This window comes from Phyllostomus discolor, chromosome 4, assembly GCF_004126475.2.
Source record: "Phyllostomus discolor isolate MPI-MPIP mPhyDis1 chromosome 4, mPhyDis1.pri.v3, whole genome shotgun sequence".
NCBI classification, from domain to species: Eukaryota; Metazoa; Chordata; class Mammalia; order Chiroptera; family Phyllostomidae; genus Phyllostomus; species Phyllostomus discolor.
Window position 1 is genome coordinate 31,591,211 of NC_040906.2, and position 17,638 is coordinate 31,608,848.

Below are 17,638 nucleotides of genomic sequence, written 5' to 3' on the forward strand. Positions count from 1 at the left end.
AGTGACCGTTTACTCCACGCCTCGCGCCGGAACTCTTCCCAGGATTCGTCAACTGCCGCTGTTCTTTGGGCACTGCTTTCGGTCGCGAGGTTCGGCTCATGAGTTTATCCCAAGGCGGAAGGAAGCCGGGTTTTCTGTGTTAATTGTATAACTGCCCAAACCGGTGAGTGCTGAGCCTGGCTCGCCATCCCTCCAGGCTGCCAAGTCTGGCCGTCAGTCTTGCTGTTAATGATTGTCTAACAATACCCGCCGTGCTTACCCCATGGGGTTGTCCTGAGGATTACATAAGGTCACGTCCTTAGGGAACAGACTCCGGTTCTGTGTGCTTTCTTTCTGCGTAGCCAACATTTTAATTGGTGTTCGTGTGTCGTTTGGGGTTTCCTTATTCCATACAAACCAGACACCTTTGCTTTGATTCACCCATTCAGGAATCAATCATCAAGTCCTGACAGTTTTTTTCTCCCTTTGTTTTCAGGTCCTTATTTAACCCGTGTGCATCACAGTTTCCTGTAAACTGAGGATAACAGTACTACCTACTGCATACAGTTTTGCGGAGTAGATGAAATACTAGTTGATGAAATGTAAACATTTTGGGAGCGCTTACTCTTTGCTGCAGCTTTAGGTGCTGTATAAATGAACAAAAGTCTTTATCATTATAGATCCTAGTTTTAGAGGAGGAAATCCACTAATTAGTATGTAATACGTCAGGTAAAATCCCGTGCAGTAGAAAAATGTAAAGCAGAGTAAGGAGATGGAAAGGAGTAGGGTGAGGTGCTATTTTATGTAGGGTGGTCAGGTGGGCCTCTGAGGAAGTGATACTGAACAAAGGCCTAAATGAACTGAGGAAGTGAATTGTGTGACTATTTGGTGGGAAAGTTACTTCAGGTGGAGGCATGTGCAAGTGTAAAGGGCCCAGGCAGGAAAACCTTGCCCTGTTTTATGAAGAGCAAGGGCTTTGGATCACAGTGAGTGAGGAAAAGGGCTGCAAGTGAGGTCAGAGATAGTGAGGACTTTGTCAGAGTGCCTGGGTGGTCATGGTACCAATTTGGATTTTATTCCAAGTGTAAAGAAGTCATCTGAGTTTGAGGGTAGAATAGTGACTTGATCTTAATTACATTTACAGAAATATTAGCTGCTGTGTATGTGTATGATTCTTACTTTCTACTCTTGCTTTGTTCATTGTAGTCATCCCTTACTAGATGTTTTGTAGAGTGAGTTGAAATCCCCAGTACAAAGTTTGTCAGACGCTTTTAAATACAACATAGGATATACTTGTCGATTCAGGTGGTTCTGTAGCTGTATCCAAACAATTTTATGTCAGATTACCTTTAAATTCTCAATCCCTGTTCTTCTTGCCTTAAATCCTAAATATTTCCAGTAATGTCTTCCTTTAACATTTTGATCATATAACTTCCCTGCTGAAAAACCACAGTGGTTACCCGTGCCTGCAAAATACAGGCATTATATTGTCACCTCCTACTAAATTTTATCTCAAACTATTGGTATTGTTAACTAGAAGGCCTGTTAAACATTTTTAGTACACTACATGATGTATTTATGAACTCTTTTTTAAGATTTTATTTATGTATTTTTAGAGAGGGAAGGGAGGGAGAAAGAGAGAGAAGAGAAACATCAATGTGCGGTTGCTGGGGGCCATGGCCTGCAACCCAGGCATGTACCCTGACTGGAAATTGAACCTGTGATGCTTTGGTTCGAAGCCCGCGCTCAATCCTTACGCCAGCCAGGGCTAAAGCCTCTTTTTCTTAAATTCAGCAAACATTTTCTCATTTATCTCTTCCCAGATATATGAAAATACCTACTAAATTGGGTGACCCAGTTGAGCAGTTTCCTAATAAACAAAAAATTAAGCTCTGGCCAGGTGTCTCAGTTGGTTGGAGCATCATTCTGTACACCAAAAGGTTTCAGGTTTGATTGCCAGTCAGGACACATACCTAGGTTGCAGGTCAATCCCTGTTTGTGGCATGTCTGGGAGGCAACTGATCAGTGTTTCTCTGTCACCCGATGTTTCTCTCTCTCTCAAATCAATAAATATATCCCCAGATGAGGATTAAAACAATTTTAAAGGCAAGTAAAGGAATCTTTATAATAGATGACAGTGTATGATATTCATTTGACTTCTCAGCAAAGAATAATATGTTATAAGCTTAAAGGTGATAATAACCTCTGGTTCCATTTCAGATGACAGTGCTTTTGTAAATTGAGGATTAAAAGGTCTGTCTATAGAATATGAAAAGACTGGTAGTAAATTAAAGCAGCCCAGACCTGTGGGAAGCAGTATCTTAGGGTCTAAACCCACTATGCTGTCAAATATATTTTACACAACACCACATATTAAATAGTCTAGCCAAAGTAACTGACCCTGAATCTGATCAAACCTTTCGATGTGCTGGTTTACACAGGAAATAGAAGGACAAGTTAAATGACACGAAGGGGACACAATCTGCAAGACACAAGAGTATGGGAAATTCCATCAGACAAACGATCCAATTTCTTCAAATAAATGCCAAGTAAAGAAGGAGGAAAGGGGGACTGTTGTAGATTTAAAATATATTTTTTAAAGATTTTGTTTATTTATTTATTTTTAGAGAGGGAAGGGAGGAAGAGAGAGAGAGGGAGACAGAGAGAGAGAGAGAGAGAGAGAGAGGGAGAAACATCAATGTGCAGTTGCTGGGGGGTCATGGCCTGCAACCCAGGCAGGTACCTTGACTGGGAAGTGAACCTGCAACACTTTGGCTTGCAGTCCACTGAGCTATGCCAGCCAGGGCTAGATTTAAAAGATTTAAGGGGCATTATTGGGGTTTTGTTTTGAAGTAACTAAAAAGACATGTACAAGACTGGGAAATTCAACTGAAATTTTTACTTCCCGTAGAGAGTCACAATGAAGATTCTATAGGTTAAATATGTCTGCAGTTTACTTTAAAGTGATCCAGTGTGGGCAGAGGAATAAAGTAAATGAAACAAAATTGATCGTTTGTTGATAACTATTGAACGGAGTGATGGGTGCACAGAAAGTTTACAATAGTATTTGATCTAATTTTTACAGATGTTTGAAATTTTCCATAATAAAACTAAATATACATTTATTTACTAAATATACATTGTTTCTGTCTTTCACCTTTTATTTTTTTAAATTTTATTTTTAGAGGGGAAGAAAGGAATAGAAACATCGAGGTAAGAGAGAAACATTGATGGGTTGCCACTCGTATGTGCCTGGATCGGGTACTGAACCCGCAACCTAGGCATGTGCCTTCATCAGGAATCAAAACTGCAACCTCCCACTTCATGGGAAGACAACTAGCCACCAGTCAGGGCTGTCTTTCACCTTTTATATCAATAAAATAATCTTCTTAGCATGCTCAATGATCTCATACAGGGATTATCTTTGTGGAATGTTTGGTTGAAAGAACCCCTTCCTTGACTGAATCTGGAGTTGCAAGAGATTACTGCTGTTACAGCTGTTACTTTCTGATAAAAATAGGACTATCAAAGGAGATTATCTAACTAGACAGTTTGCCCTCACTGACTGGCTTTGCTAGTTAGGGACCAGTCAGGAAAATCATAGTTATTTTAAAAGAAAATTAAATATAAGGACATCATTAAACAGGGATTAGAGAACTACTGTGACAAAGAGAGGATACTGCCCTGACTTGTGTGGCTCTGTGGATTGGGTGTTCTGCAAAATGAAGGGCCACCAGTTCAATTCTCAGGGTGCATGCCTGGGTTATATGGGTCAAGTTCCTGGTTGGGGGTATTCTTGATGGATGTTTCAGGTAACCAATCAATGTTTTTCTCATACATCAGTGTTTCTCTCCCTTCCCCTCTCTCTAAAAGTAAATAAACGAAATCTTTAAAAACAAAAGCAAAAAGAGGGTACTGAGATAAGAAACTAGTAATACCTGCAAGAAGTAGGTACCACCTCATGATCCCAAGGCCACAGGTAGGTTCAATGATTTGCTAAGAGGACTCTCAGGACTCAACCAATAGTTGTTACACAGCTATGATTTTTAAAAAGATTTTATTTATTTACTTTTAGAGAGAGGGAGAGGGAGGGAGAAAGGAAGGGAAACAGTAATTGGTTGCCTCTAGCAAGATCCCAACTGGGAACTTGGCCCTCAACTCAGGCATGTGCCCTCACTGGGAATTGAACTGGTAACTTTTCAGTTCACAGGCTGGCGCTCAATCCACTTAGCCACACCAGCCAGGGCAGCTGTGATTTTTTTATAGTGAGAAGGTGCACAGCAAACTCAGTAAAGGGAAAAGGAGCATATGTATGTCTGGGGGAACTGGGTACAAACTTCAAGGATCCTTTCCCTGTGAAGTCCTAGAATCACCCAGGACATGCTTAATTCTGACGAATTCTGATGTGTGACATGTTGCCAACATTAGAGATTCTATGGCCAGAATTTTGGGGGTGCTGATCATGTAGATCCACAAGGAAAGCTGATGTTCAGCGTAAACCATATTGCTTGCAAAGTTTAGCCACAGTGAGACAGTCTTATTGGTCTGGGGGTGGTGGGGACCCTCCTGAAATCCAAGGGCCCAGATGCCAGCCAAGATCCCACCTTATAAGCAGGTCTTTCAAAGGATAGCAGGTAGGTCTGACTCCTTTCTGCACACTCCCCTAGCACTGGGGAAACAAGTTGGAATTACTAGAATTTACAAACATGGTGGACGGGCCCGGAAATGCTGAAACCGAGGGGAGGAGTGAACTGCTTGGTTGCTGCTAGTGCCTGAGAAGTGAGAAGGAGACACCCGCCACACACACACACTCTCGAACCCCATGAACTAGATTCAGGATATCTGAGGAAGAAGCAGTGATTAATGTTGGTTCACCTGAGGCGGTGCAGTGAGGCCTTTGGATTCAGTCCTTCAGCACATTTACTAAGACCCCAAGAAACAGGTTTAGGGATGCCAAGTAACTCGCACAAACTGGAGAGCAGCAGAGCCAGCAGGTAAACCCTCATTTTCTGACTTTGGAGTGCTCTTCTCTACTATAAGACCTTTTGAATGAGGTAGCAGCAATCTTGTTATACTGGAATATGAGCTTTTTTTTTTAAAAAAAAAAAAGCTCAATTAGAGTCAAACTAGAAATTTGAGCAAGTCATTCAAGCTAGAAATTTGAACAAAATAATTGTCTATCTAGGGAGGACTACAAAGAATGACACCATCATCTAGGGGTTCTCAGCTTTCCAGATCCAGAAATGACCAGTTGAGGTCATTAAGGTTTATTTCTAAAAATGGATTTTTCCTGGTTATATGGCCAGCCTCTTATCAAATCCTAGAATTCCCCTTTTGCTACTCCCTGCCACATATCGTGGCGTCCAGCCAAACAGAGCTGCGTCTAGATCTTCTACAGACACCCTGGTGTTTGTTGACTATACTGTCCTCTTTCCCTGGAGGATCTTCCTTCCTATTTGCACCCCTATCTCCACTACCCCTTTTCCCCCGGCCGACTCCTTTTCATCTTAGAGGGCTGACCCAGTGTCACCCCACCCAGGAAATCTCACCTTAGGAATTAGCTATAGTGGTAGATAGCATGGTATGGTATCTCTGTACAGTCTTCCTAAAATACTGCAGACATGTCTCTAACTAACCACTTTGGATATCAATGTTCCTATGTCTTTCTCCCAGCACTGGACTGTAAAGCAGATGAACTACTGGGGTTTCTGTGGTGTTTCTATAATATATGAAGATAATAGGCAAAATATTTTGTATTAGGATTGTTACAGGACACAAATAAGGGGGGGCAAAGGGGGCCGAAGCAATATACTATTACCTGAAAGGAACCCCCAGGTTCATTATGTCCGCTGCCAGAGGAAAGATGTCTCTCAATGCCAGAGATTCGTGAAAAGGAAAGGACATGCTTATTTAATGCTGTACAGACTTAAAGTAATGGCCTAATGTCTTCATCAAAATCCCAAAGTCCCTTAAAACACCCACAAACACACACAGTCCTTCCTTCCCCCTTTGCCCAGGCTGGGGTACCATATCTCAGGAAAAGAAATAGAAGCCCGTGGCTCAGGCAGCTCCTGGTTCTTCCCAGTAACCCATCTCAGCTGGTAGGCCTCCCTCAGTTCCCGGCACCATCAGCTGTGTTGCCAGGATCTCTGCTAAAGCCAGGTGGTGGCTCCCCCTTCTAAAGCTACAGGGGTCCCCACTCTGGCAAAGCCACGAGGTTCTCTCTCCACTGCCCCAGCCATGTGGTCCTCTCGACACAGTGGCTATGTGAGTCCCTATTCTGCTAAAGACTGAGTGGTTCTCTCCTAATGGCTGCAGGGACAGGGTGGGGGGTCTGCCAAAGCTGAGTGGCGATTCTCTGCTAAAGTCGCATGGTGATTCTCACAGGGCTGCAGGAGTCCCCACTCAGCTAAAGACTGAGTGGTTCTCCTTGCACTACCCCAGCTGCGTGGTCCTCTCCCTGCGCAATGGCCATGGGAGTCCCCACTCTGCTAAAGACCAGGTGGTCCTCTCTCCCAGGGCCACGGGAGTCCCCACTCAGCCGAAACCGCGTGGTTCTCCCTCCAATGGCTTCCTATCTGGGTTTAAATCCCCACCCCAGTCTTCCTCTGCAGCCCCATTTCCGACTCCTCCCACAATGCGCTACACTCGCTAGCTCTCTCATATCCTTCCAGCTTTACTGGGCTGCCATCCTGAGTCTAAGCAGGTGTGGTCCCATATCTTGGAGCCAATCGTCTCCAAGCTCCCACGCAGGCACTGTAACTCTGGAGACCTGCCTCCCAGCTACATCTTGGTGGGGAAGTTACTTCCATTCCCCTGGCTCAGAGCATAGCCATAGCTATTTAACATATCTGTGCAACCAGTTAAAGGTTGTAGATATGTTAAGTGACCCCAGAGGTTAGCTGCAAAGCTGTTGCTATGCAAAATAGCTCTCAATGGCCCTGCTCCATGTGTCCCTTCCCCCAACTCACACCTGAAGGGGAAGGGGTGAGGACATCCTAATATTTCCTGAACACCTTGAGTTCTGAACCCCATTCCAAATCCCTACTTGGGGCCCCTCTCTTGGCTGCACCCTGTTACAGGATTACCATTTTTTAAAAGTCTGAGATAATTTCTTTCTCCTATCTTGTCTTTTTGGTGTGAAACATTTCTTTAGTTAAGTTTGTATATAATGTGGGTTTCAGATTCTGTGTCATCCACAAGTACTACATTTCATTGAGATGCTCTTAAAAGTGCTTTTGTTCTGTTGACATCTGGGATGTAGTTGGTTTAGGCCAGGCCACCTGCCCTCATTTAAAGCTGTCAGTCACTCTCTTCACTATTGCCTCACCTCATTTAAATTAATCCCATTTCCCTTTCACTCATACTTTTTCCCAAAACAAAGTTTTGGGTTTATTTTTCTTAATAGAAAAGAAAGAAACAAAGAATTGGGGAGTTCACTTTGTCTTCTGTTATATTGAACTATCTACTTCAAGCAATGGAAATAGTTTCATTATTCTTGCTCCAAACAAAAGACTTTTTATTTTCCTTAGCATTTTATTATAAGCCTCAACTCATTGAGTTTAGCCTTTCTTACACTATTCTGATAGATTTCTGCCACTTTTCAATTTCTTTCCTCCACTCAAGAGAATTTTATTTTAGCCTTTTCTTAGGTTATTAAGTTTACAACCTGCTAAACATTTTACCCAAATGTGGGAAAACTGCCTTAAAATGCAAAGCACAATCAAATAATTACATGAAAAGAAAAAAAATCCATTAAAACCAAGCTCTTTAGCTGGCAGCAGTTACAATTGATAATTCATACTTTTAAAAAGTTGAATGTCTTTAAAAGGTTGCATAGTTACATGATTCATTGCTGATTAACTGTTGAGCAGTTTTATTTAAGAGGAAACAATATATTTAATAAATTGTAATTCGGTAGTACCCTAGATTTAATTCATTAAAATGTAATTATATGACTTGGTTTATTCTTTGGCTGCATTCTTATATTGATAAGCTTTTAATTTAAACATATTAACATATCTTAGCTTTTTTTTTTTCTAAACAGGTTTTATTACACAGAGGGGATGGGGCTCAGTCCTTGGCTGCTGCCTTCCTCGAGGCTGCAAGGACATTGCCCAGCTCCTCTTTCTTCCTCTTGGCATGGATGTGTGTTCCCACCCTTTTCTTGAATTTCAGGGCCCTCTTGTCCTTGAAGACCTTGAGCAGCTCCTTGGCGTGCTGCTCTTAGGGGACAAAGCCACACACCTCTCGGATCTTGTCCCACACGCACGGGCGGCAGCTGTGCCTTGGCTTGCTCAGGTTCTTTGTCGCTTGGTGGCCTTTGTTGAGACCTGGGGCCATGGGGTAGCAGAAAGCCATGGCTGCTGTTCAGCCACGGTGGAGCGGTTATTTTGGCTTTCTTATGTAGAAGTCCGTTTTCTACTCTAGGGAAGGTAGAACATAGTCTACATTCAGAGAATGTTTTACTGCCTGATTACATTTCTGGGTTTCACATTTAAGACTTTAATTTATAAAAAGTAAATTTTGTGGTCTGCAATTTAAGAATGAATGAATGCAGAAACATCATGTTGGGAAAATAAAGAGATCCCATACTAAAAACACAAATCAAAACACAACTAGTTGTACAGCTTTAGAGAACTTAATAAATAGTAAGTCAACGTTTAAGTCCATCAACTTTGGTGTCTGAATAAAAAGTATGTACCAGTGTTACTATGTAGATGACTGCTATTAGGGATATGCAGAATTTTCAAAATTGCTGTGCACCCTTTATCTGCGTGTTTGGTGCACTGAGTTTGTGGTGATTGGCCTCTCCTCAGCAGAATATTTTTTCCTGTATGATTCCAATCTGTGTATTACTGAGTCTCAGAGAACTCAAATTTTGGGCTGAGCATGCCCTCCCCTACCCCCTGCCCCCTGCCCAGAGATAGATTGTGATACCCTCTTGGTTTTACAAGCATCTTCAAAAGATAAGAAAACCTATACAACACAAATGTGATGCTTAGTCTGCCGGGTGCTCGGGGCAAGATCTATTTACTTCAGATGGCCAGTGCAGTCTTGTGATACATGTACAGACAGCACAGCCATCCAGTAGCATCTCCCTTCTGCACTTCAAGGCATGTCGCACATTCCCCAGCATTTTTACTCAGCGCACCCTTAGATTACCAGTTTGGTATGAAAGGATATAACTCAGGAATGGACTGACGGAAGAAATGTGCAGGGCGAGGTATGTGAGGAGGGGTTGGGAGTTTCTGCATTCTCTGAGCTTGCCACTCTCCCCAATTTCTACGTGTTCACCAGCCCAGGAGCTCCTGATTTATTTTTCTTATGTAGGCCTTCTGTCATCTTTTTCCTTTTTATTAAGTCTGATTTTTATCAGGAAGCTTCTTATTTATTCATATTAGCATCTTTATGCTTGAACTCTTTCCTTCCTTTTTTGGAATAATTTTTGATTTTATAGTATGTAATTTTTACCAACACCCATCTTCTTAAACGGTGTTCTCATTAATAATCTCTGGTGTAAAAATTACATAATATGCATACTGAACGTGTTTGTTTATGTATAACATTAATCAATGAGTACCTAAAACACTCAACCTTTGAGGAATGAAACAGGCGAGGAAAAACCTTACTTTTCATTTTACATCTTTTTTGAGGGGTACTATTTGAATGGTTTGTAATAGACATTGTTTTTTGGTATCAAAACGAAATTATTCATGACGTTGGATTTAGCAATAATTTCCTGGATATGACCAAAAGGGAAATACACAAGCAACAAAAGAAAAAAATAGATAAATTGGACTTAAAATTAAAACTGTTTGTGTATCAAAGGGCGCTGTCAACAGAGTGCAAGTTAACCCATAGTGAACTAGAAAAAGCTCAGTTTCCCACCGCTCCTTTACTACTCACACAAAACGCTTCACTGATTGCCAGGTACTGTATGTGGAGGTTTTCCCCTGCACCAAGCAATTCCCTGTGACACCAGTTGGGTGTTCACAGTTTAACTCAATTCTGACACTGTCTACCTGGTGATAACATTAGATACCACAGGTTAAGGGAGGGGCGTCAAAGTCATTTTCACTGGAGGCCACATCAGCCTCGGGGTTGCCTTCAAAGGGCTGAATGTAATTTCAACTCCTAGTTTGACATCCCTGGGTTAAGGGTGCAGTCCCACAGGGCTGCTCACACCTGCTTCAGATTGCCAAACACAAATAGTAGGTCTCTAGGTTACCACAACTTCTGTCTGATTTGACTGTAAATTAGTGGTTCTCATGACCCCTTGCTCAGGTTTGATTACTTTTCTTTTATTAAGATTTTATTTACTTATTTTTAGAGAGAGGGGAAGGGAGGGAGAGATATAGCAATGTGTGGTTGCCTCTCATGTGGGCCCCACTGGGGACCCAGCCCACAACCCAGGCATGCGCCCTGATGGAATCAAATCAATGACCCTTTGGTTCACAGCCAATGCTCAATCCACTGAACTACACCAGCCAGGGCTTAATTACTTTTCTAGTGTGGCTCACAGAACTCAGGGAAACACATTTTCCAGTTTATTAAAGCATATGATAAAGAATACAGATGAACAGCCAGATGGAGAAATACATAGGGTGAGGTCTAGAAGCATTCCAAGCACAGGAGCTTCTGTCCCCATAGAATTGACACATGTCACCCTCCTGGTGTGGATGTGTTTGCCGGCCTGGAAGCTCTGCAGACCCCATCCTATTGGGGTTTTACGGAAGCTTCCTCACATAGGCATGATCATTTATTAACTCCATTTCCAGCCCCTACCTCCTATTTGGAGAAGGGGCAGTGCCAGGGCTGAGAATTCCAAGCTTCTAATTATGACTTGGTCTTTTTGGTGAGCAGCCCCCTTTGAGGAGCCACCTAGGAGCCCATCCAGAGTCACCTCAATAGAACCAGAGAACCTGCTAGTGCTTTTACACATAGGAATTCACAAAGGTTTTATGAGTCTTATGTCAGGGACAGGGTCAGAGACCAAATATTAGAACAAGAGACACTCCCAGTGCTGTTATCACTGAGGGATTTTCAAGGGTTTTAGGAGCTTTGATAGGGACCAGGGGCAGAGGCATTGTGTGTGTGTGTGTATATATATATATATATATATTTATTTATTTATTTATTTATTTATTTATTTTTATGACCTCACACATAGGATGGGAAAAATATTTGCAAATCATATAGTATCTGATAAGAGGTTAAATGTCCAGAATAAATAAGAATTGTTAAAACTTAACAGCAACAAAAAAACCCAACTTAAAAAATGGATGAAAGACTTAGACATTTCTCTAAAGAAGATATACAAATGGCCAATAAGCACATGAAAAGATACTCAATATACTTAGCCACCATGGAAATGCAAGTCAAAACTACAGTGAAATACCATTTCACATCTACTAGGATAGCTAAAAAAACACACCAGAAAATAAGTGTTGATGAAGAAGCGGAGAACTGGATTCCTCATACATTGGTTGCAGGAATGTAAAGTGGTATAGCCACTGTGGAATACAGTTTGGTGGCTCCTCAAATAGTTAAACAGAATTATCATGAGTCAGCAGTTCAACTCATATACATACACACACACACACACACACACACACAAGAATTGAAAACAAAGACTCAAAGAGGTATTTGTACATCAGTGTTCATCACAGCATTATTCAGGATAGCCAAAAGGTGAAAATAATCCAAGCATCCATCAACAGAAGAATGAATAAGCAAAATGTGGTATATACATACAATATTATTCAACCTTATAAGGGAATGAAGTTCTTATATATGCTACCACACGGATGAACCTTGAAAATATTATGTTAAGTGAAATAAGCCAGACACAAAAGGATAAATGTATGATTTCATATATATGAACTATCTTTTTTAAAAGACTTTATTTTTAGCAAGCGGGGAAGGGAGGGAGAAAGAAAGGGAGAGAAACATCAAGGTGCGGTTGCCTCTCATGTGCCCCCTCCTGTGGACCTGGCCTGTGTGACCCAGGCATGTGCCCTGACTGGGAATCCAACCAGTGACCCTTTGGATCGCAGGCCAGCACTCAGTCCACTGAGCCACACCAGCCAGGGCTATATATAAAATATCTTGAAAAGGAAAACTCATAGACAGAGGGTTAGACATTAGCAGAAGCTTTAGGGGAGGGCAAATGGGAAGTTGTTCCTTGATGGTTATAATTTCTGCTTGGTGTGATAAAAAGTTTGGATACAGATATTTGTGAGAGTTGCACCACAATTTGAATGTACTTAAGGCCATTGGGTTCTTTATTGAAGAATGGTTAAAATGGCATATTTTATGTTATATAAGTGTACCTTGCAGATATTGTGGGTTTGGTTATAGGCCACTGTAATTAAGTACCACAATAAAGTGAGTTGTAATCTTTTTGTGTGTACTTTACAAAAAAAAAAAAAAAAAAAAGAGATGGCAGCCCATGGATCAGAGTTTACTCTCCCTTGCTATAGGAAATTTTGACCTGAGTACCTACTTAACCCTGCTTTCTCCACCCACCTAAGGATTCCTGGGACGATTTATATTGGCAGACTAAAAGCAAGATATCCCTGCTTGTCATTCTTGCTCACTTTCTAAGTTAAAAGCCCTCCTAAAAATCATCCTCTTTATCCTCAGCTCATTATCTACTCATTATAATAATATCCTCATTATTCTACAGCTCAGTATCTCCTCTGATTTCCCCTTCGGCCTTTACTTTTTGTGTTCTGGAACCTCTAATTTGTGATTCATAAACTTGCCTACTCCTCAATACATCTTTTATTATAAGCATTTTTAAAAGGTTTTATTTATTTATTTTTAGAGCGAGGGGAAGGGAGGGAAAGAGGGAGAGAAGGATCAATGTTTGTTTGACTCTTGCACATCCCCTACTGGGGACCTGGCCTGCAACCCAGGCATGTGCCCTGACTGGGAATTGAACTGGCAACCCTTTGGTTTACAGGCTGGTACTCAATCCACTGAGTCATACCAGCCAGGGTATTATAAGCATTTTTACATTCATTTCTTTTATATTTCTGTTAGGGTACTGTATTGATGTTTCTCAAAATATCTGTGATCAGCCCTGCCTGGTGTGGCTCAGTGGGTTGTCCCACAAACCTAAAAGTCGCCACGATTCCCACTCAGGGCACATGCCTGGGTTGTGGTCCAGGTCTCTGGATGCAGGCGCATGAGAGTCAACCACTTGATGTTTCTTTCTCTCATGCATTGATATTTTTCTCCTTCTCCCTCCCTTCTACCTCTGAAAAACAATAAATAAAATCTTTAAAAAATATCTGTGATCGGGCCATAGTCTCTGTAATTTTTATTTCAGCAGAGCACAGGTGTTGCAGTCTATAGGGTTGAAAACAATTGCCTTGGCTGAGTCTGGGCTCCCTTATGAAGCTCTTCTGTGCTGCTCTTTTCTTTCTCACCAATAGGCACATTTTATCTAAAAGTGGGGGTGGGTGGTGGTGTGTGACAGACACATACTTATGAACACTTGCATACATTTATTTCTTCTTCTGACCACGGAATACTGAAGGTCTGTTTGTCTTTCCAGAATTCAGCTACGGATGAGAGACGATGCCTTAATATGCAGCATTTCTCAATATATGGAGGCTACCTGTAAAGAAATTATCAGCTCACCCTCACTGGTGTGTCTCAGTTGGGTGTTCCGCAAAGTGAAGGGTCCCCAGTTCGATTACTGGTCAGGGCACATGTCTATAAGGGTGAAGGAGGGTTCGGTCCCTCCTTGGGGCACATGCAAGAGGCAATTGATCAATGTTTCTCACACTGATGTTTCTCTCCCTCTCTCCCTCCCTTCCTCTCTTTCTAATAAATAAATAAATATTTTTTTAAAAAAGAATTATCAGCTTTTAGCCTCCACTGGAGCCTAAACCTACTGGAATTTGGGTTCACAACCTACACTTTTAAGAAGCTCCTCAGGGGACTTCAGCACTCTTATAGAGTTTGAGAATTACTGCATTAGTGGGAAAGAAAGGTTTCAGAACTGAGAGTATGTTCATGTGCCGCCCCCTCCTTCACCCTTGCCAGCTTCCACACATGAAGGCTCCTACAGAGGCATAACCATTGATAAATTGCCATGAAGAAAAAAAGGGGGACTATAAAAATTATTTTTGATTGATCACCATTTCCAAGAAAGAAAAAGTTTTTGGAGAATTTTGGGAAGGGACATTTGCCAACCTATGTATTAGCTATATACTATCCGTGTACTTCAAGTTCAAGAAAACAGGACCATTGTGCCTCTCACTCCTTACCACTGCTTTCAGACCATTAGAGGGAGAGAAAGGTCGTCGTGTAGTTGCCTCTCAAGCGCCCCCTACTGGGGACCTGGCCTGCAAGCCCTGGGTGGTGTGGCACGGTGGATTGCACTGCTGGCCTCCAAACCAAAGAGTTGCTTGTTCTATTCCCAGTTAGGGCAGACCATTATTTACTCACCTGTTTGTGAAAGCCCAAACTGCGTTGAGGCTCATAGCCTTAGGGGAGAATGCCATCCTCTCTCTGGCTGCATCATTGTCATTTCACAGAAGACACTTGTACTGTATATTTGAGGTGAATGTTATGGTGGGCTGCCCAGATTCCTTTTTTCTCCCCTCATAACCAGAACTGTTAGGTACTCTGTTGGTGACAGCTCTCTGATGCATCCTTCTCTGGGTATTGCTTGTAGGTGAAAAAGACCTGCCTCTCCCAAGGTCATGCCCTTTTTGGGGAATCTCACGTGCAAAATCTTGTTGTTACGGGGGCATAAAATCCCAACTCCTTTGCCCCAGTTTAGGATAACTCTGAAGGGCCACCCCATCTCCAGAGTTCCCTGTGGAATAGGTTGAGGTCTTTGTTGAACTAGGTGGCAGTTCGACATCATCCTCTGCCCTGTTGTGATTCCTTCTATCTCCCAAAGGTGTTGATCCTGAGGATATTCTGACAAACTTCTTGCATGCACACCTCCATCCCAGAGTCTGCTTCTTAGGGAACTCAACCTGTGATCCAAGAAAGCAAACTCTAAAACGGTATTTTTCTATTTGGGTCACCTGCAGTCTGGCTGCCAGTGAGGACCCTGTCACTGGTGGCACTAATAGCTCCTACTGGGATATTGGGAGAAAGACACTGAAAGGCTGAGAGTGATTCATCACCATTAAAGATAAAGTGTAAAAGCTGGAGGGTATTCTTGGTTGTATATAGAGTCTCATGTGTGCAGCCAGAGAGCAAAAACAAGCTGATGGTCAGTTACTGGACTTAACACTAAGAGTAGTGGAGCTCCAAAGTTGAACAGAATTTTCAGCCTCAGCACGTCTCTTACAAAAAGTGAGTGCCCTGATTGGGAAGGATTGCTACACTGAGAAATAGAACAAGGACATCAGGGTTAGTGTGCTGAAGAAACTTGAAATCTTAGATTCCCCTGAATCACCTGGGCCTAGAGAAGTGGCCTAATCCTCCCTGTCATAAAAGTAATGCTCTCTCTTTGCTTGAAGAACATACACAGACCACTGACTTATAAGACAACAGGTGCACCACTTAGTAACTTTCCTCAGTTTTCCTCTTGAACCCCAGACCAATAACTGGGGTTAATTCATACATCACCTAGCCACAGAAATGCTGGGCCTTCTAAGGGAGGAAAGAGATGCCTGAAAGGAGTCAAAGGACCTAAACAATATGTACCATCAGGAGTTGGAAGGCGACATAAGGAACTGAATTGAGGGTCCTAGATCAAGGCACAGGGAGGGGTAGCAGAACATAATGTTAGACAGGGAGGGTTTATCAATATGGCAGCACTATCCCATGATATGGAATATCCTGACAAAGATCCAGGGAAGCAGTGCTAACATTCTATTTACCAGGGTGGTTTTTAGAAACTCAGAGAAAGTAATGGCCCACACTAAGTGGTACAGAATGGCAAAACTACTGTGGGATATGGCATAAGAAGGAGTGAAAAGGCTCAGAGAAGTGGGTATGCCAGAGTAGATATTGTATGCTAAGGCCAGAAAACTTGACAGATGACTATGCTCCAAGGAGTGGCTCAGAGAACATTTTGTTCCTTAAAGCAATAAGGAATGTGAGAGAGGTACCAACATCACTGAACAGGACCAGAACTAGGGCAAAGTGAGTGAGGTACTTACCTTAGGTACAAAATTACAGGGAGCCAAAAAAGTCAGTAACCAAGATAAATAATTTATTTTGATATTTAAAAAATCAAAATTAATTCAAAATGTCCATGGTGAACAAGATAGCCAAATTTTAAATCAAGACAGAATCAATGTTACATAGTTTTCCATATTGCCTCCTATATGGCTGAGCACAATGCTGTTACTCAAGGTGGCTGCCCTATACAGGCCTCAGGTGAGAGCAGCGGATAAAGTTACAGAGCTAAACTCCATGATAGCGACCAGGGTGATGGGACCCCAAAATAGAGGCCAAGTGATAATTCTTAATTGTCAGGAGCAAGGTGAGCACAATTATAATTAGCACAAAGTCAAAATGGCTGCCTGGTGGAGGCAATAGTGGGTTCTGGGTTCTGACCTATGGAAAGATATGGAGATGGTTAATGCAACAGGGTGTTCTTGGAGGCAAGATTGGTGGGCAGCCTACAAAGGTATTGCTCAACCTATATAACCAAGAGAAATCAAGCATGGATGCTCAGGGAACTGAAGGCAGCTATTCCAATTTTTTAAGAGTGGTTCTTGAACTAGTTTCCAGAGCTGTGCTAGTTTTCAGACATAGAACTATTTGATTTCAGACTATTTAATTGAGAGAGAAGGTAGAGGAAGATGGACCAAAGACCATGTAATACTATAGTAAATATGTATTAATGAATCCCCTAGTACAGCAGTGTCACAGTCATTTTCACCGGGGATCACATCAGCCACCCAGTTGCCTTCAAAGGGCCAAAATAATTTTAGAACTGTATAAATCTAACTACTCCTTAAATGTTAAGGAGTTGAAATTACATTCGGCCTATTGAAGGGAACCTCGAGGCTGATGTGGTCCCTGGTGAAAATGAGTTTGACACCCCTGCCCTAGTACTTTTTCCAAAGGTACCTATCATTTGCCTTGGTAACTATACACTGGGAAAGGTAGAATAAGCAAATATTTTGAGGGCTGTGGATACAGTGTCCAAGTTGACAATGACACCTAAAGTGTCACTGGCCCCTGTTAGAGTGATGGTATACCGGGTCATAGTGCCAAGTGTCCTTTCCAAAGTTCTCAAATGTGTAATTAGAATGAACATACTTAGAAGTTAGCCAAACTCTCAGTTGGTTCCTTGTCCTGTGGAATAAGAACATATGGGGAAGGCTACTGAACAGCTTCCCTGTAATACTGCAAGATATTATCATATCCTAGGAAATATCATGCAGATCATTGCCTTAAGATGTAAGGGATGCAAAGATGGTGGTCCCTATCACATCTACACTGAACTCTGGTCCTTTCCAAGGTTACATTGATCCTAGGGGATGACAGTGAACTATCACAAATTTGACTAAGTAGTCCCTCAATTGCAGTTGCTCTGTCAGATTATGGTATCTAAGCAGATTGACATGACCTAAAGTACATGGTCAACAGGTATTGATGATAAAGGAGTTGTTTTCCATTCATAGCAATAAAGAGGATTTTAGACTGCATTCTCTTGGGCTGAACA

The 17,638-nt window shown here is 42.0% G+C and overlaps 1 protein-coding gene and 1 pseudogene across 1 annotated transcript in view; one reads left to right on the plus strand and one right to left on the minus strand.

The window, feature by feature from the left end:
* Positions 1-18: 18 nt before the first annotated feature.
* Positions 19-17,638, plus strand: part of SF3B1 (splicing factor 3b subunit 1) — a 57,055-nt gene continuing 39,435 nt past the window's right edge. The window contains 1 exon segment of the mRNA XM_028508630.2: positions 19-163. The gene's annotated coding sequence lies outside the window, so the exon portion shown is untranslated.
* Positions 7,963-8,340, minus strand: LOC114494793 (annotated as a pseudogene).